Here is a 19931-nt window from a genome sequence, read left to right as displayed (position 1 = left end):
ATCATTTCGGTTAAACGCCCGCGACTCAAAACAAGTGGAAATACAGAGAAGTACGCACCAGGGGTGCCCCTCTTCTCCACTAATATTTGCAATAGCTATGGAACCGCTAGCAGCGCGGTACAGAGAAGACCCCGAGATAAAAGGAGTGCAAATCAAGGAGACCCCGCAGAAAATAGCATTATATGCTGACAATGTGATGCTCTATATGGGAGACACTACAAATACACTACCGAGAGCCGTAGCGACACTGGAAGAATTTGCTACCATTTCCGGGTTCACAATCAACTACAATAAATCAAGGCACTAAACATAACAAACACAAATACAATAAACAGCATGAAGCAGAGATTCCCCTTGAAATGGGAGAAAAACACTCTAGAATACTTGGAAGTTCACCTGGCAAGGAAATTCGAGGACTTGTACAGATTAAACATCCCACCTCTTTGGAAACAACTAAAAGCAGACCTGCTGAGATGGGATAACTAGGAACCATCGTGGTTTGCCAGAATAGCAGCGGTAAAGATGACCCTTCTCCCCCGCTTACTATACGTGACCAGTTTAATACCTGCTGAGATCCCGCCACAGTTAATCAGAGAACTTCAAAACGCACACAGCTTCATATGGGCAAAAAAGAGACCCAGAATACAGAGACGCATACTGACCCGTCCCCCACTCCTGGGAGGCCTGGGGGTCCCAGATCTGGGCAGATACATCATGGCAGCACACTTGGCCCCCATACTCCAGTGGGCTAAACCAGCTGACACCAAAGGATGGAGAGGCATAGAACAAGCATCCAAACAGATCCCGATAACAGCGCTCCTGGAACTGAACCCCAAGGCCCGCGAAGCAGAAGGAAAATTACTAGGAGCCACTAAAACAGCCCTGAGTAACTGGGACAGAGCCATGCAAATGAAAAAGATCAAACGAGGGTTGGGCCCACTATCCCCAATTGCACATAACATCGACTTCACCCCAGGCTTGAAGACATTTTGGGAGGGATGGAAAGGCGCAGACACCCCGACACTGCAGGACATGTACCAAAACGGGAACCCAATCCCTTTCTTAGAATGCAAAAAGAAATTCGATCTGGGGGAAAAACGAAAGGTTCAGATATATGCAAGAACGACACTGGATCTCCCACCCGCCAGTAAAAAGAGTGGGAACAAGAACCCCAACAGGCTTCGCACTAACAACGCAAGAGGGGGAACCAAGGAGGGGGAGATCAAGAATCTACAGACTGCTCGAGGGGGCACAACCAACAGACAACCTAAGATATAAAAGAGAATTGGGAAAAAGATGTAGGAGAGTCGATAACGGAAAGAAAATGGGACCAGATACGGACAAAAGCCCATAGATCCTCCAAACGTACAAAGAGGCTGCATATAAATTATGCTACAGATGGTACATGTCCCCCCCACAGATTACACAAAATAAACCCAGAGTATCCCCCAAACTGCTGGAGACAATGTGGAGGGAGAGGAGATCTATTCCACATGTGGTGGTCATGCCCCAAGGCAATTTCCTATTGGAAGGAGATACTGGGACACATCAAAGACATTACTGGCAGGGACTTACCGCTCTCACCTAAGGTGATCCTGTTGGGAGGAGAGGGTTTATACGCGGCATCGGGACCCATGGCCACTCTAATAACACACTTACTATCAGCAGCACGAATGACATTGGCACAACGATGGAAAACGCTAGAGGGCCCGACGACACCATGGTGGTGGGTCAAAATATGGGGAGTAATGGCAATGGAGAAGGTAACTGCCTGAAGAACAGGGACATACCAGAGATACTTGTCCATATGGTCCCTTTCTAGAGATGTTGTCGGAGACAGGGAAGCCCATTTCTATAAACCACGGACCCTCAGAAATATATCGGTCACCTAACAGCCCAGAACAGAGGGGGGGGAGGAGAGAGAAAGAGAGAACTAGAAGAATGCAACAAAGGACTTAAGAACCCAGTAGTCATGGGGGGAGAGGGGGGGTTTGGGGGAGGGAAGACCTAGGGGGCAAAGAAGGGGAAAAAAAGAAAAAAGAAAAGGGAAACAAAAAGGAAAACCCTGGAGATACTGGACAATACACAATATAGCAACAAGAGTAAATAGGACTATGTTGCAAGAAAGGTTACGTAGCAATGACTAGGTTTAAAATATGGTATCGCCGAAGGGAAAATAAATCGGATTAAAAGAGAATAATGGAAAAGTAGGGGGGGGATTAAATTGTTTAATTGTTATACTCAAGAACTTATGTATGAAAGAAATGAACACTGACAAGAATGCTTGGGATACTACACTGATTTTCTTAAGCATGCTTGTAACCTATGCTCTTGAGAAGAAAATAAAGTTTATTAAAAAAAAAATACATACTCCGTGACCTAAACAGGTCTACCTGCATGACAGACTGCCGACAGTCACTTTACCCAATATCACTATGAGCAGCTAACAATTACTTTGACCATTCACCACAGCAAAGAAAACACTTGCTGACCAGAAATCATAGCCAATAGCACAACATCATGTACCATTTACAAGTTGGCACCAACCTACAAATTCTCCAGATCAACTATATAGTTCTATATACAAGATCACTTGCATCTTCAGTTTCACACAGCAGCTTGTGCGCTACAATTACGTTGTCGATTAGTAGCAGGGCTGACCAAACTCGTTGTGGGGATGTTTCTATTCCACTGTTTTTAAAGACCATAAACTGAATGATTGAGCAGGTGTGTGGGAACATGTAGGTGTCACTTCACTGTCTAACCAGGCATGACCATCATACTGTTACTTGATAGGTGCAATGCTCCATCTTTGGAAACTGTAACATAGCGCAGAGACATCTGCCAATTTACTGCAGTGTGTCAATTGTCCAGGCGGGTTCTGAGGCAGGAACGTAGGAGGAATGACGAACACTAGCGATCCCTGCCAAAAGACTTTGGTTTTCCAGCTTTTGTGACGAGAACTGAACAGCCATTACTAAGTTTGGGAATAGTCAGTTTCCACCCATCAGCTTTTACAAATATAATTCTCTGTTTCTTTTGCTGCATCTTCTTCTTGTAGTTCATGCAACACTGGGTTTTCCAGTGCTTCTCAGATTCCACCAGTAGCTGCTTTTCCTCCTCTGCCTTTCTTTGTAAAGCCTGGATTAGTCCCTCTGCATCACAATAGGTTTTATTTCGTCAAATGATTTCTGTGTCATAATACACCATTCCTTGGCTGCGGGTATAAAAAAAAGGTAAATGAAAACTTCAAAATGTGTCTATCAATACAAAATACTTTTTGCTTAAGCTGTACACTGCACTAAGCAACTCCCCTTAAGTGCGATCCTATCCATTCCCCTTAGTTTCATTTTTGCTCATTCTTGCACTCCTTGGCACTTTGCCTCCCTCCAATGCAGCTACCCACAACTCAGCCAAGCTGCACACATACTCTGACCTGGACTACGGCCCCTGAGGGAGCTCAACCCAAAGGCACTCTACAAATGGCCAATAACAAGAGAAATCAAGTAGACCATGTATACCTTAGAGAATTGCTGTAAGAGAGTGGTGGGCATTATGCAGCACTCATCTGTATGTGTCAAAAAGAGAGAGCCTCCACGTAGGGATGTCAGATGCACCCTCCTCCTCCCCTCAAACATCAAATAGATGGACAAGAAAAAAAAATACATTGCTTACCTGCGGACTGGAAAAGCACTACTGCTTTGAAATCCTTTTCATCACATATTAATCTTCTACTTTCATCAAGCCATTTACAATGAACTTCACCAGGGTTTGCCAAACGCTCCAATTCCCCATCCTTTCAAATACACAGAATTGTCGAAATCAAAGCGCTTTAGGCAATATTTCAAATCGTGGCACTCTTAAAGGAAGAACAATACAAAAAAAAAAAATGTTCCTGCCTGATGTGTCCCCATTTGTGAGCGAAGCGTGGTGCTTAGTAACTTCCTCCCATTTTTTCACATCTAGTTCCATCTGCTCGCTAATAAAACTAAGAGGGAAGTGGGGGGGGGGTGATCTGGAGAGGCAATACATTCTTAACTGACCACTTGTACCTAAAATGCTGCAGTAATTTTGTGTGTGAAAGACAAGCACCCGTTTCAGTTTCTTAAATGTAAATATCTACCTAAGAGTCCCAGCTTGCAGACAGCAACATGCACAGGAAATTATAGGGCCCAGAATTAAGAGGATATGCAGGGACAGAACCCATGACCAAAGTGAACATTACACCTTAGCAGGCAGGCCTTTGCTAACATGACCCAGGCACTATCCTCCACAAGGGTCAGAAAGCCCCCCCCCCACCCAATATGCATTGCTACTGTGCCATAAATTATGTACCTACAGCTGAATTAGTGCCACACTCATGAGCAGTGGAAGAATCTTACAAAAAAGTAAACCAAGCTATGGATACATTATTTTGCAGGGGCATGGTTTCTCACACATGCGACGCAGCCCGATACATGTAGATAGCTTTTTATTTAGAGGGTTTTATTTAGAGGGTCGGGTGCACCTATCTGAGGAAGGCATGGACCTATTCATGTGGTACATTGTGGGGGCATTGAATCAGCAACAGCGTTAAATCCAGAGAGGGGCAGCCAGTAGGAGCATTTATTCCCCCAACGGGTGTTGCTTTGACAGCATCAGACTGATCACACTCATTGCGTGGAACTAGAAAGGGAAGGAATTGCGCCCCAGCCATGAAAAGGGGGCCTCTGTATGCTGAACAGCTAGGGTGCCTTAAGGTTGTGGTCTTCAAACTAGGGGGCCCGAAGGATGCAGGGGGGTGCCATCAGTATTGACAACAACAAAAAATACATCACAAAAAGCATTCACCCCAAATCATCATAAACAAGGATCAAAAAAGATCACACACAAGACTCTTAATGCAAATCTTTCAGTTTCTGGACAACTAATGGATGGCACTTAAGAGGCGTTCTGTTTTTTTACTTTTTTAGTTAGTTGGTGTTGAAGGACTTAAGGAAAAGCATAAGTGAAAGCAATGATCAGGGCGCGAGCAGTGTTAAGAGAAATAAATTGGGGGGCATCTGTCCACTGTTGGGTTAGAGAAGCCTTTTTTTCTCCCTTCTTAATGAGAGCTTGGATGGCTAATATCTGCAACCATTGTCTGCGCGCAGAATCACAACAAACAATCTAATTTGGAGCTTTTGTAAAGTAAAGCCCAGAGCGCCCTACCAGGTAGGCAGGAATCAATGTGCGCATTCATCAAGGCATTTCAACCATCCCGGCCTGAGAGACAACACCCGACGATGCGTGCAGCACACCCTGTACCACACAGCGGCTGAAACAGTCTGCGAGACACTTCAAAACTAGCCAGCCAAACAAAACTGTGCTCCTTGCCACACTGCTTCAGAGCCAAGCAATATCAAAGATGATGCGAAAGTCGCACACACTCCCCACATCAACATTCCTCACAAAAGGGAAATCTATGCCAGCGGGCACCTGTGCACCATCATGCAGCTGTCCGGGCAACTTATTGAAATTTACAAGCATAGCCCCACCGTGCCCTTTATATATAAAAGACACATTCCCACAGGGGTTACGCAACACTGCAGTGTTTTTAAACAGACAACAGGGTCAAATCTGGAGTATCCCTGGGACTCTTTCCTTGAGATTAAAGCACTGGAATGATTTCGCTCATACCCACTGAAGGTGGGGTCAAGTATACGAGTTGTATATGCACCGTACCATACACATAGCAACGTCACGCACAAGGGCACCGCACAAATGGATAATGGAACACTTAGCAAAATCCACAATTGCTTTTTTTACTTTTTAAAGGTTTGTTTAGCACAATAAGCTTCCGCAGTTCCAAGCCCGCACATGCACCATCCCCTAGGGACAGAGGAGGTTCGAAGTGCTCTTCCAAACAAGGACGGGAGGGTTTAAAGTACCCTTCCAAACTAGTAATCAAAATATATATGTTAACATATTACGGTGCCAGCAAGATAGCAATTAGGTTTTCCACCCTTTTAAAAAAAAAAAAATACATGTTCTTTAGAACAAGATAGTCACCCTACAGGAGTGGTCTTCAAACTATGACCACAAGCCCCCCTGCCGCCCCAAACCCCTTAAAAAAATGTACCTGGCTTGGTCCCCTCTATACACATGGATTCCAAAATGTTATCGGTTGCGAACGGTTATTCCACGCTGGTGTAGAATGGTGCCCCAAATGGAGGTGTCGGGGCCAAACACTAAATTCTTTCAAATACATTGCCTGCACATGTTTAGCCCATCAGTCATAACCGTTCCCTCCCCGCTTAAACAGCGGCCATTGTTTCCTCTCTTATCCTTCAGCTATATTTACACGCAATTGCTCTCCCATGTGATACATGCTGACTGCTGCCTTCTACTGAATTTCGTATTGTATTGGTGCGCTCTCAGCCCGACCCCCGCTACTGTGCCAAACACCTCGTTCCCGATACCGCGGCGCGGTGTCCCCTGTTCCTTACCTAACGGGCCGTCATGACACGATGACCTACACCCGAAACCGGCACAGTTCGTCCTCTTCTTAAAGAAACCTGTTCCGCCTCGTACCTAGCCGCCCGCTCGATCCTCTGGCTATCCCAGACGTACCGCAGCTCTTTCTTCACCATCACTGGAAAAGTTCTTTCGTCACTCCGGCACCTCCTTCGCTCCATGCACCAGCCCCGCAGTTCCTTGGCTCCACCAGATGCTCCCGAACTCCTCGGCTGACTTCTGCTACTCGCAAAACGAAGTCTTCTGACGGCAGGCGGGCGTCCCACTGCAAACGAAAACCTCCTTGAAAACGAAAACCTCCTCGGTGGGTAACTGGCATCCTCTGCAGCAGCTGGAGATGCTGCTTTGTGTCCTGAGCCTGCCCGTTATAAAGGGGAATCCCCTCCCCTTTCCTTTGTTCGCCCTTCGCAGGCTATCCCCAGATTCCGCCGCGCTTTCTTTCGCAGGCTTTTCCTTCCTTTGCCGCACCGGCGTCCCCGCACCCCCCCTCTTCTTCCTAGGAGGAGGACACTGCCGGGGTTATCGGGGTGCCTCCTCCATTTGCCTTGCACTCTCGTCGTCACTGGCAGACACAGTGGTCCCAAGGCGAAAGAGGAAGTAAAGCAGTATCACACAAAGGAGGTCCAAGAAGAATACCGTGGAGACCCCCAGAAGATACCAAAAGGAAGATCAGCCCCACAAAGGATGCCAAGTAATGGGGGGGGGGGTGTTGCAAGTGAAATGCTAGAGGACAACTTTAAGGGAGCAACGACCTTAAAGAGCAGACAGGACAGCACGGGGAGAGGGAGGAGAAGAGGGGCTACTAGAGCCAGGGAAAGGCAGTATGATGTAAAGGGAAATAAAGAGAGGTTGAAAATTACAATGGCTCCGTCTGATTTGCGGCACCGAGACCGAACTGTCCACCATGGGTTACGCGGCCCTACCCGAGAAGGGTCCAACATATACACTGTACAGTTTTGTACTTAGCCCGTGAATACAGCAACACGCCACTGCCATTTTATGTGGAAAACATGCAATTGCGTTTATTAAACAATAAAAACCGACTTCCTGGCAGCCTAATTTGCAAAAAACATCTGCTCTGAAATTCTCTCGACTTGCGCAGTGTAGCCACAAATCACGTATGTTTGAGGGCGGAGAGAGCCGGGGAAAACACCTACGAGCCAAGAAGGCACAAGAAGATCCGCTCTTGCTGCAACTAAAGTCAAAATAGGAAAAACAAACATCAGCACCTAAATATACTTGGCGCTTCGAAACTCTTCCTAGATGTGTAAGCGCTTTACAAAAACACAATTAAAAAATAAATACCTGGCCATGCAGGCCTGCACGGAAGAGAGTCCTACTTCCTCCATGATTCTCTTCCTAAACAGTAGACGTCCTACGTGAAACAGCACTTCAGAAATACGTGAAATTATGTCATCACGCGTTAAAGGCATTTTAAAAAGTGACGGCAAACTTTTAAACAAACACAATGCAACCGGGTCTCAATGGTACTTTAAATTGTAATTGATAATGAAAGGAGCAATAGGCATCCCTTTACCAAACGCTTCTTTTCCGTTTCCAGGCAGCATCAGGTGAGTGCATGCAATCCCGTTCCTGTAGTGAATTTTATATATATTTCTTTTAGCATCCATTAACTTAGATCGTTCTCACTCCTTTGCTGTTATATTGGTAAGCGGTGCCCCTTTGCAACCTCTGGAAATGCACGTTGAAGTAAGTCTGCCGCGTAAACTGTAATTCTTTGTAGTGTACTTATCACATGTTGACATTAAAAATTGTCAGTACGTGACTTTCTAAACATCTGGGTCTGAAATTACACAGGGCAGCCTCACAGGGCAGCCTATTGTTGTTGGTATCGTAGACACAGCTGCTCCAAAGCTCACTTACGGTACAGTTCAGCCTCTGGAATGCTGGCAGACCTAGTAACTGCTGTGCAGCTACTATACAGATTCTCTCCCTCCTGCGCGCACTACTCCACAAAGGACATTTAAATGTGTGCATCATAGTTGTGCACACTGAGGTGCTCTTTTTCCAGCAAATGCACAACTGCGCGAGGAAGACGGTGGAAAGGTATTCGGAGCATTTTCAAGTAGATTCCGATTTTCAAAAGATGTGCACTTTTCAAAGCACAGGGAAAAAAACATTTCCCTGTACCTATTTGGTACCGGTGCAGGGGGATATTCTGATCCTCTCATGCAATGAGTGAGTGAATGCTGTGTGTGAATAAGCGAGTGAATGTTGAATCTAAGAGTGTGTGGGTGTGTTTGTGCTGAGCCAGGGAGCTGATTTTGGCTGGTGAGGGCAGCACAGTAACAATGCACTTTTTAAATATGTTTTATTGGCATTTTCAACAGTAAAAACACATGTAACTCCCCACTCCTTCTCGCCCCCCCACCTTCTCCCCTCCCGCACTCAATCCCAACACATGTAACCAACAACGTACCCAGTCCTGTCCCCCCGCCCTGAGTTGACAAACTCTATAGATGGCTTCCGGTCCCATTTTTCTGTGAGTGGCCAGCTCTCTCGCCAGCCGTTGTACGGGCCCTTGCACCGTTTGAGAACCACCCCACCCTTGTCCATTGTCCTCGCCTCCCTTACAAACTTCAGGCATATCTTTTCTCAGCTTCCTGTGAAGGCGACTCCCGGCCCCAAGTAGAGCGAGTACTCGCACCAGCCATCTAATTTTCCTCAGGCACCATGCGGCCCGCGAGTCCCACTGTAGGATAATTTCCCAGTCTGAGAGAAACCTTTGTTGATCCCCTTGTATTCAATAGGTCACCCACTCCAGTGCCACAAAGTTCCGGATTTTACTAACCCATTCGTATTCTGTGGGGGCAGCTTTTGCTTCCATTTGTGTAACACTGCAAGCGTTGCCACCACTATCAGGATGATGTATGCCTTTCTTTGAGCTTTCAAGGGTAGATTTTCCAGAACCCCGCCCATTCCCAGGATGGCCATCTCTATGTTGTCCGGCATCTGACTCCCAAAAATACTATTCATTGCTGCACGGAACATGTCCCGATGAGGCTGTATGACTGGGCATTCCCACCAGATATGCTTCCACAATCCCAGTTCCCCTCCAGCAGAGTGCTGATGTAGTTGGGTAGAGTTTATGTCATTTTTCTGGGATGAGATGCCATTGGACCATTATCTTAACCCACATCTGAATCTGGATGGCCTGCGTGAGCTTAGGGATATCTGCCCATAGGTGAGTCCAAAGTTCCCCCTCCGGAGGCTGCCCCACTGCAGTTTCCCACTGCTCCCTATAGTGCGATACCTGGCTCCTTGCCCTTTCTGCTATAATCCCATATAACGCTCCTACCAAATGCCTGTCCCAGTGTCCATAGTTAGGAACCGTTCAAAAGGCGTGAGATCCCAAGTCCCGAATTGCACTGTGCAAAGGATTTAATGTCCTGACCCGAGAACATGTCACGTCGTTTTGCGGCACCCTGCCGCCTCCCACCCGTTGAAGGCACCCCTTTCCATACCCGGTGTGAACTGGGGACTCCTAAACAGCGACGTCAGAGAGGAGGGGAAGGTGGTCAATTTCAACCTCTGTACCCGCTCATCCCATGAGTCCCCCACTAGGGGCACTATCCTGCTATGGTAGGTCTAACCCCCTTGTATGGCAACACCTCATCCAGCTTTGAGCCCTCCACTGCTTTGTCCATTGGACACCAGACCTTCCTGCGATCGCCCCTGAATCAATTCCAGATCCCTCTGATTTGAGCCGCAAGGAAATGGACGCAGACATTTGGCACTCGCAGCCCTCCCTTGCTTCTGGGAGACATTAGCATCTGCATAGCTACGCTGGGTCTCTTGAGGTTCCAAATAAATGACCCGCATGTTTTTGAAGGGTCCTAAAGAAACCATGGGGAACCCCCACTGGTTTGGCCGTGAAATAGTACAGGATTTTTCGCAAAATCACCCTTTTAAGGGCATTTATCCTCCCCATCCAAGATACTGATAAGGGCACCCATTCCGCCAGCAGCTAGTGCAGCTTTTCCACTAAAGGCGGGTAGTTGGCACAGCAAAGAGCCCCCAGAGAACCAGTAATCTGGCCCCCCAAATATCTAATGCCGGTTTCTGCCCATCTAGAGGGTACTATTCCCTGCAATTCCTGAACCTTTTCTGATGGGGCGGTCACGTTTATTTTTTTTTACCCTGCCACCTCCCCAAAGAGAAGAAGTTCCCGCGAGATCCCTGGGAATGAGGTTTCTGGTTCTGTGATCACAAGGAGCAAATCATCAGCTAACGCTGCGGCTCTATGCTCCTCACCCCCAAAGGGAATCCCCCTAATTTCTGGAGAGGCCCTAATGCTGGCCAAGAGCGACTCCAGGTGGATGGTGGGGAGAGTGGGCAACTCTGCTTGGTGCCTCTGAGACCTTGACCTTCGGGTAAAGTTGCCCGTTGATTGCCAGGCGCAAGGAGGGAGTTCGGTAGTTAATTCTTACCATTGAAAGGAATTTAGAACCAAATCCCATAACTCCCAGTTTATGTAAGAGGAATGGCCATTCAACCTGGTTGAATGCCTTCTCTGTATCCAACGCTAGTATAAGTGCAGGGGTTCTAGATTTACTTACTTTTTCAATCAGATGACAAACCCGCCAAATTTGATACAAGGTCTGCCTATGCCTAATAAATCCTGACTGGTCGGGATCAATCAGTTTGGGTAGGAGCTTTTCCAGGCGCGACACCAGAACCTTGATGTAGATCTTTGTGTCTAGATTAATAAGGGCAATTGGCCGGTACGAACCGCATAGAGTGACATCCTTACCCGGCTTTGGGAGCAAGACAACCTTGGCTTCTTCCATTGTGAGTGATGCACCCTGCCCCCCCCCGCTCCCGCAAAAGAGTTCAAGAGCTGGACTCGGTGCCTTTGTAAAGGTTTTGTGGGAACACGCTGGAAAGCCATCTAAGCTCGGGCCTTTCCTGATGGCAAGGAAATATCACGGAATTGGGGCTGAAGTCCAGACTTGGAGCTAAAGCAATATTAGCTGCAGCACCAGTATTAAGGACTTCAGGCATAGATGCTTCAGCAGAACCTTTCAGTTGACAGGGAGGTCTAGTAAGTCCCATAATTGATGCCCAAGATACTAAGGGAGCCAAAGGAGGCCTATCATTTAATAATAAGACAACCAATTTTACGAAAGAGACTAAGGCCACAGAACATTTTCTTCAATCACTACCAAAGCCTCAAAATCCCTGGTCACTGGTTCCTGAGGTTATCTAACATGTTTTCCAGAAGCTGGGACTGGCAGAGGCATCGCTTTAGTTCTAAGTGAGCTAAAATGGCTGGACTGGAACACAAGGTGTTCCAGCTCATTTAAAAATAAGGATAGCGGAGGGGATCTTTGCCCATCCATGACATAATAGCCCTACAGGAGACAACCTGGCTAAAGCAAACATTTAGTTAGATAGGTTCACAATAATTGAACAGTTAGTCATGCATCAAGGAAAAGGTAGACCAGCAGGGGGTTTGCTAATCGCTCTGAGGAATTCTATCTTCTCAGACTCAGTGATAGTTAGCAATGACATTCCAGAAATCCTTGCAATAAAAACTATATTTAGGGGCTCACAAATATTTATGGTGCTTTGGATGATTAATATATTTTGGAACCATACTATCTCGCCCCTTATCTCCTTCCTGAGGCACTTGGCACAAGTCTTAACCCAGTTAAGGATCCTCTATGGATCAGGCAGTATCATCCTTGCAGGAAACTTAAATGCCCAGTGTATTAGATCACGGATAAATTAGGTTAATTGGAAGAATCCTACACCTAATGGCCATCAGCGGCTGTCATTCTTAAAAGAATGGAATGTTCTCATGGTTAATGGCATGATCAAGGGGAATGTTCCTCCAGCAGCCACTTGGATGAGGGGCGTGCAGGGTTCCACTATTGATTATACATTTTTAACAAAAGATCTATTTGACAAATGTAAATAATTTAACATCGGGAACACTGGCTAGAGTGATCACCACATGTTGATAGGATCGTTCGATTTCACCATGGCGAAGAACAAAGGGCAGTATTTACCGGCTGTGGTTGTGAATAGTGGTGGAAATTGCCTTGTAATATTTGAGAGGACTGGACTTCGCTTGAACCGGTTACTAAAAAGAAGGTGTCTGAGCATGTCAAACCAAGAATAAAAAAATCCTCTATAATCCGGCAACGTTCCTGGAATTCTTGTGGGATGCACAAATGCCTACGTTTGTAGGTGAGCGGCCATGGCATAATCTTCCACACTCCTTTTAATGAAGAAACCATATTAAAAAAGGGAGTTAAGGAAAGAACTACGCAGGCTGAATGATAAAGTCCTTAATAATAAGGATTTAAATTCAGAGTGAAGAAAGGTACACCAAAAATATAACCGTTGGTGAAAGTCACATGGACACATTCTTATTTTTTTTTTTTTTTTTTTTTTTTAAGCCAGAGGTTTACAGAAGGCATTTGCAGCAGAGCATCACATAAGAAGAGAGGATATAGGGTCTCACAGTGTGGGAGTAGATCCCGACAGAGCACGGGACAGGCCAGATTCGGGTGTATCCTCGCTCTGTCTGTTGAGATATGCATTGAACTCAGCCTAGATGTTCTTGGGTCGAGAACGGGTGGAAAGTGTAGTCGGGTATTCCTCCTCACAATTCCGTGAGCAGGTGCAGCCATTTTTGAAAGGCGGGGGGAGGAGCTCTTTCAACTCTGGAGAATAGACTTTTTGGCAATCATACAGCTTACGTTTAGAAATTTAGCCAGGCGCCTAGTTTCAACAGTTTTCCAAACCCCAAACAAAACTGCCAGGGGATCAGGGTCAATCTCAGTTTCAATTATTGCGGTGAGTGTTTTAAAGATGCTTTCCCAGAAGTCGGATAGCCCACTACAAGTCCAGAACATATGTAGGTGATCTGCCCCCTCTGCACTACAACGAGGGCATGGGTGCATCGTGGTGCGGGTAAACCTCGAGGTCCTGTGTGGGGTGTAATAGAGCCAGTTTAGAAGCTTGTACTCTATAGCGCGATGGCGGAAATTGAGGGAGACTTTTTGGTTGTGTAGGCACATTTCCCCCCAGGCCTTATCGGATATTTCTAGACCCAGTTCGTTTGCCAATTCATCGCGTGCCCTGAGAGATGGAATCGTGGAAGTGTCCTGTAGAATCTTGTATAATGAGGAGATGACGCTGCGGGCGCCGCCAGAATTAGCGATGCAGGCGATCACCGGGTTATCTGGGGGCTCATCTGGAAATGAGGGCCATCTGGCGTGGAATGCAGCCCCGAGCCTGTAGTATTGGAGGGTCTCTAAGGCAGATCTGGTATGCCCTTGTCTCCATGTCTGGGGATCAATGAACCTACCTTCGGGGTAGAAGTCAGATAGCGCCTGATATCCCAGCGCCCCCCAATGACGAGCCAAAGCTGTGTCATGTGTGGGTTCCAGGCCGGGGAAGGCCCACACCGGAAGCCATTTATAGTATGGAAAGGACTCAGTTGTTGGGTATAGTGCGTGTGTCCAGGCGTGAGTGGTCGCATTGATTGGGTCAATGGGAGAGTCAGGTGTATAGTGACGGTGCAATATGAGAGACATGATGTTGGTACTAGCGGCTGCAAGTGGCTCTAGCTTGACGTGCGGTCGCACTGGAGAACCAGGGTACCAATGAGTGGCGTGTTGGGCCTGGGCCGCAGTCCAGTAAAGTTTCAGCTCCGGGGCTGTGAATCCCCCTCGTTTATATGGGAGCACCATGTCCGACCACTTCTTACGCACTGCACCGGAGTGCCACAGGAACTGTACGCAAAGTGTGTGTAGTTTGGCGAAGTATTCCCTCGCCGGCCATATAGGTATGTTGCTGAAAGTGTAAAGGAGCTTGGGGAGCAGAATCATTTTAATGAGGGAGAGCCGGCCGGCCATGGACAGCGGGAGAGAGCGCCAACGTGATATCCTGGCCTCAACTATTTGTGCCACCGCAGCATAATTACCGGCAAGTAGAGCGGATTTGGTCAGGGATATCTGTACACCCAGAAATTTTATACAAACCGGAGACCAGCGCAGGGGGTACTCAGTGGTGGGTTGTTGAGTAGAGTTAGTGAGTGGGAAGATTTCAGATTTTGAATAGTTGATAGTGCATCCAGAGTGCGTACCGATGCGGGTGATGTCTCTTAATATGGGGTCGAGGTGAGTTGTTGGCTCTCTGATGTATAGCAGGACGTCGTCTGCATATAAAGATATAATTTCGGGGTCACCTTTCAGCCTTATACCTTTTGCGGGCGTGGTGTGCGCGGACGTAGTCCGCCATCGGCTCTATTGCCAGTGCGAAAAGAATCGGGGAGAAGGGGCATCCCTGCCGGGTGCTCCTGGAAAGTGCTAACAGGTCCGACGTCAGTGAGTTAGCTCTTACACGCGCCACAGGTGAGGTGTATAGTAGTTTGATGAACCCAATCATGTTTGGGCCAATGCCCATTGTCTCAAGCACCAACCACATGTATTTCCAAGAGACCATGTCAAAGGCCTTCTGGGCATCCAGGGTGACTGCAACCGCCTGGACGCCCTGATCAATGCGGGACATAACATTGAACAGTCTCCTGATATTGTGGGAGGTGGACCTGCCACGGACAAAGCCCGCCTGATCCTCATGGACCAGATACAGCATGGTGGGCAGAAAGCGGTTTGCTATGATCTTTGCGAAGATTTTTGTGTCGAAATTCATGAGGGAGAGCGGCCTATAAGACCCGCATTCGTCATCCGGTTTACCAGGCTTGAGCAGGACTGTGATGACAGCTTCACGCATGGAGGGGGGGGAGGATGGAATCACGGAGCGCCTCACCCCAGACCTCGAGCAGTTTGGGGGCCAGTGTGGCAACGTCCTCCTGGTAAAATTCAGTGGTAAATCCATCCGGGCCCGGCGCCTTGCCTTTGGCCAAGTGATGGCCGTCACCACTTCGTCTAGCGTAATTGGAGAGTTAAGATGGTCCAGAGTGGAAGGGGAGATCTCAGTAGTGGGGATCTGGGCAAGCAACTCGCCAGGTGCTGAACGTCGGAGGGGGTATACCCAGCCTCACAGATAGTGTAATTGGGGCATGGTCTTAGAATGTTCGGGGTAGGATGCAGGACCCCTCAACCCTGCCCATAATTTAACTAGACACAAGGAACAGGTCGATCCTGGATGAACTGTCATGCACGGTAGAATAGTAAGTGTACTCCCGACGCTGGGGGTTCAGTGTCCTCCAGACATCGCACATGTTAAGTGTCTACATGTGACCACGCAGCCTGCGCGCAGCACTAGACAGGGCTCGAGTTGCAGTGCCTGTTCTGTCCAGAACGGTGTCCAATATGAGATTCAGGTCTCCCCTCCCCCCCCCCCCCCCATATGATCTGGATTCCCACATACCCTAACAGTATGGCAGCCACAGCATCAAAGAACTCGGGGGAGTCCATGTTGGGGCAATATGTATTGACAAGTAGGTATTCCCTATTGACCAGTGTACAGTGCAGTATGACATAGCGTCCTTCAGGGTCTACATAGTTTTTATGGAGTATAAATTTAATGGACTCATGGATCATTGTGAGGACACCCCTGGCTTGGGAGGAGTAGGAAGTGAAGACTCTGGCCTGGCCCCACGCCGGGGCCATGGTACTCGGGATGTGGCCATTGGAGTGAGTTTCCTGTAGAAACAGTACCTTGCAGCTGTGCCTGTTAGCAAAAGCCATTATCTTACGAGCCTTGGTGTGATTACTTAGCCCCCGGACATTCCAGGACATTATAACGGCGGACATTTCAAAAACAGATGTCTAGATCCATGGTGCACGTGTCAGTGGACATCCCAGGTCCAGCAATGGAGTGCGCTCCCAGATTCTGAGTCAAAAGTAAGCACATGCCCTTCCAGTGCGTGCGCCGCGGAACCTCGAATGCCTTTTTTTTTTTTTGCAACACCCCGTTCCCACCCACCACCCTCACCACCAACCCAAGATCAGCAGTGTAACCATCACCCACCCTAACCTGTACACAGCTGGGCCGTCCCCAACTTGGCCCAGTCTGCGCATGAAGCCTAACTGGGGCTAACCCACAACAAAGGAGCATACAAGAACATTACAATCGCAGTGGGGTGCGCCATTGCTGTGCACAGGCACGCTTGGAGCCAATGGACTCTGTTACCAAACGAGCAGTGTAGGCGGTCATATAGTACCTGTCCCTGCTTTTCTAAGTGAGAACAGGGATCTGTATATGGACCATAGTGGTCCCGCTGTCCAGCAGGTAGGTTTAGCAGTTATATGATGTCCATCCCCGCAGCCGCAGATGAGAAGCAAAGGCCCACCCACAGAGAATAGGTGACTTACATCTTGAACAACCAGAGCTTATGAGAGTGAGCGGGTAGGTGGACCGATAGTGCATTAGCTCCCAGATGCATATGCATGTGTGGAATGCCAAGTGGAGTATGCACAGTGGAGTAATGCACCAAGGTGAGCGCAAGAGCGGGACGGGCCATGGTTACGAACAGCGGACAGTTGAAGTCGAACAGCGAATAAACTTTAACGGTTAGACTTAACAATTAAGTGGCACAGGAAGCATAAAATTCAGTCATTGCCCAAGAGGTCAACAGCCGGAGGCTGTAGGGGTATGTGCACTTCTATGAATTTCACAGCCTCGGACGGGACTGTAAAAAAGTACAGTTTGTTGTTGAACGTGAACTTCAAGCGTGCAGGGAATAGTATGGCGTAGGGGATGTTCCTCTCTCTAAGGAGTTTCTTCACTCAGAAATTGGCGGCGTTCCAGCTGCACGCCAGTGGAGAAGTCCGGGAAGATTCTGATCACCTGCGAGTCCAGTCTTAGCTCTCCCCTTTCCCGTGCAAGGCGGAGAATGAGATATCGATCCTTGAAGCTCAAGACCTTCGCAATGATGGGCCTCGGGAAGTCTCCCGGTTTGGGCCGCGGCGACAGCGCTCTGTGGGCCCTTTCAATGGTGAAGAATGGGGACATGTCAGGATTGCCCAGTAGATCCTTCAAGAGGTCTTCCACCGCCAGTTCAAGTCGGCCCTTCAGAGCATTCTCAGGGACACCAATAATACGTATATTATTTCTACGTGATCTCGTTTCGAGATCATCACATTTGGCCCTGGCCGCCTTCATGTCCGTGACCAGAGTGGACACAGTACTCTGGAGTGTGGCTATGTTGTCCTCGTTGGTCCCAATCCTGTTTTCAGCCTCTGTGATTCTCAATCCTTGCTGGTCTAACTTGGCTCTGAGTGATGCCATGTTGGTGTTGATGTCATCTAGCTTTTTGTGGAAGGCCGCAAAGTTCCTAGCCATTGACTCCATCATCACCATCAAGTCTGTGGCAGGTGTTTCGGCAGGGGGCGTGAAATCAACTTGGTCGCCGGATGTGTGTGCTGAGTCGGACCTCGGGTGGCCTTAGCGAATTTATCCATGGCCCCGGTTCTATTGGCAGATTTGGATCTGTTGGGCATCGTGAGGGATGATAGTCGAGTGCGCAACACCCAGTGTAGGGTCTCGTACAGGTGTTTCACCCCAGGAGGCCGCGTGGTGAAGGATGTATGGCCTCCTTGAACACCCCAGTTGAAGAGGAACAACCCAGTGAAGCAGGTCACCAATTCACGGTAATGCAGACGGATTTTAGGCGGGGCGGCAGGGCCACAGGCACAGGGTGGGCATGAAGATGGCGCTGGGATGGTGCCGTAGATCTCCCGCAGTGAACAAGGCAGGCAGTAAGAGTACAACTTCCAATAGGCTTGTGCGGGGAACCACAGCTTGGGAGCCCTGTCCAGCGTGAAGTGGTGCCCCAGTGGGAGGCCAATGCAGTGGCAGGCAGAAAGCGCTGTGGCCCGGCTCCCCCAGGGCAGGGCTGCACCCCCGTTAGTTGACCAGCCGAGGAAGTTTGTTGGATTGGAGCCAGGGGGCAGCGGAGCCAGGGGCCAGCAGGAAAGGCGCAGGCCCGCTGCGAGGCAGCCGCACAGTGGTGTTTATACGTGCGGCCGCTGCGAGCAAAGTCTGTGAGTCTGTGGATGCCACTGGGTCATGAGGCACAGGGATCAGAGGGGCAGCCGGCGTCTGCCAGGGGGTCGGGGGCAGCGGAGACAGGTGTACAGAGCTCCCCGCAGCCTCTCACCTGCGCCGCGGAAGGCCGCCCGGCTCTCAGAGAATCCGCAGGGCCCCGGGGGGCGGGAGACAGATGGCGCACCCTGCCCCTCCGATGAGGCCGCTCCGCCCGGATGGCCAGATGACACGCCACCCAGGCAGCGGCTGGGCAGTCCAGGCGCAGAACAGTTGGGGCCTCCCGCGGTCCCAGGCGTCTCCAGGTACAAGCCGGGTGTAGCGTCGCCGGGAGGCCCGGCGGAAGTGTGGAGGGCAGTGCGGATACGGCCACGCGCAGCCCAGGCCACGGGCAGTGCGGGGCGGTCAAACCCACGGCGTCCAAGCCGGAGCGCGGGCCGCTCACAGCACCCGCAGCACGGGTCACGATGAGGCAAGGTCCGGCAGTCGCAGCAGGGGAATCAGGCCGGCAAGCAATTCAGGCCCCGGCAGCGGGCCAGCACAGGCAAGAACGGGTGTCTCGCTAGGCCGCGGTGCAGCTTGGCAGCCTCGAGGGAGCGCCACGCAGCGGCGATAGCCGCGCAGGCCAGGCCATATGTCGGCTCCCGAGGTCCGATTTTTCTCCCGGATTTCGTTGACGGGTGGCCCCAGTATTCAGCAAGGCAGGGGGACAGAGATGCAAGCCCTTGAGGGAAGCTGACCGCTGATGTCTTCGGATGTGTAGCGGCCGCGCGCGGAGCTCCAGAGCTAAGCAGCCATCTTGACGGCTGCTCAACAGCGCCCCCCACATGGACACATTCGACTACAAAATGATGGTGAACAGATGTTAAGATCCCTGGGGAAGCATAATTCCAGAAATGTCTGGGCCATAGTAAACCAGAGGGAGCAGAGACAAGTGACCACTCAAAGTAATGTCATACAGGAGTCGGTATGGGTGAAGCACTTCTCAGCCCTATATGGACCATTGGATGACATTCCAGATCCTAGTCTGGAAAAGGGTAGGTGGGGCCTGAATCTTAGCATGGATTTAGTAAGCGAATCCATTAAGAAGTCTTCAGGATCGGCGGCCTGAAGGCCAAACAGTCTCAGTAATCAGATCTTTAAATCTGGTGTCATTTTATGGTCCAACATCCTTTTCAATTTCTTTCAGGAGATAGGTAGTTAGCTCTAGGACCTTACCAGATAATTGGAGGGAAGCCATTGTGATACCCATCTACTAGAAGGGACCGGGCAGATACCATGAATTATCGTCCGATTTCCCTTCTAGACGCAGATAGTAAAATATTTGCAGGACTGGTACTGAGGGACCTCGAAAACTGGGTAAAAAAACACCAAATCCTCTCAAAGTATCAAATTGCGTTCCGGGCGGGCCTGTCTACCACACTGAATGGCCTGATCTTAAGTAGAAC

General features: G+C 49.0%; 1 protein-coding gene and 1 long non-coding RNA gene across 2 annotated transcripts in view; one reads left to right on the top strand and one right to left on the bottom strand.

The window, feature by feature from the left end:
• Positions 1–2283: 2283 nt before the first annotated feature.
• Positions 2284–7865, bottom strand: LOC138471929 (uncharacterized). Its single transcript, XR_011268536.1, has 2 exons — positions 7801–7865; positions 2284–3217 (listed from the first exon to the last, which is right to left on the bottom strand). It is a non-coding gene; the product is annotated as an uncharacterized lncRNA (long non-coding RNA).
• A 124-nt stretch (positions 7866–7989) lies between these two features.
• The window catches only part of DPH7 (diphthamide biosynthesis 7), a 486602-nt gene continuing 474660 nt past the window's right edge, over positions 7990–19931 (top strand). The window contains exon 1 of the mRNA XM_069609800.1: positions 7990–8066. The gene's annotated coding sequence lies outside the window, so the exon portion shown is untranslated. The remainder of the gene's footprint in view (positions 8067–19931) is intronic.

Source organism: Ambystoma mexicanum, chromosome 8, assembly GCF_040938575.1.
Source record: "Ambystoma mexicanum isolate Mex_15411 chromosome 8, UKY_AmexF1_1, whole genome shotgun sequence".
Classification (NCBI taxonomy): domain Eukaryota; kingdom Metazoa; phylum Chordata; class Amphibia; order Caudata; family Ambystomatidae; genus Ambystoma; species Ambystoma mexicanum.
Note: the sequence above shows the minus strand (reverse complement) of the source record. Positions and strands in the feature narration are given on the sequence as shown.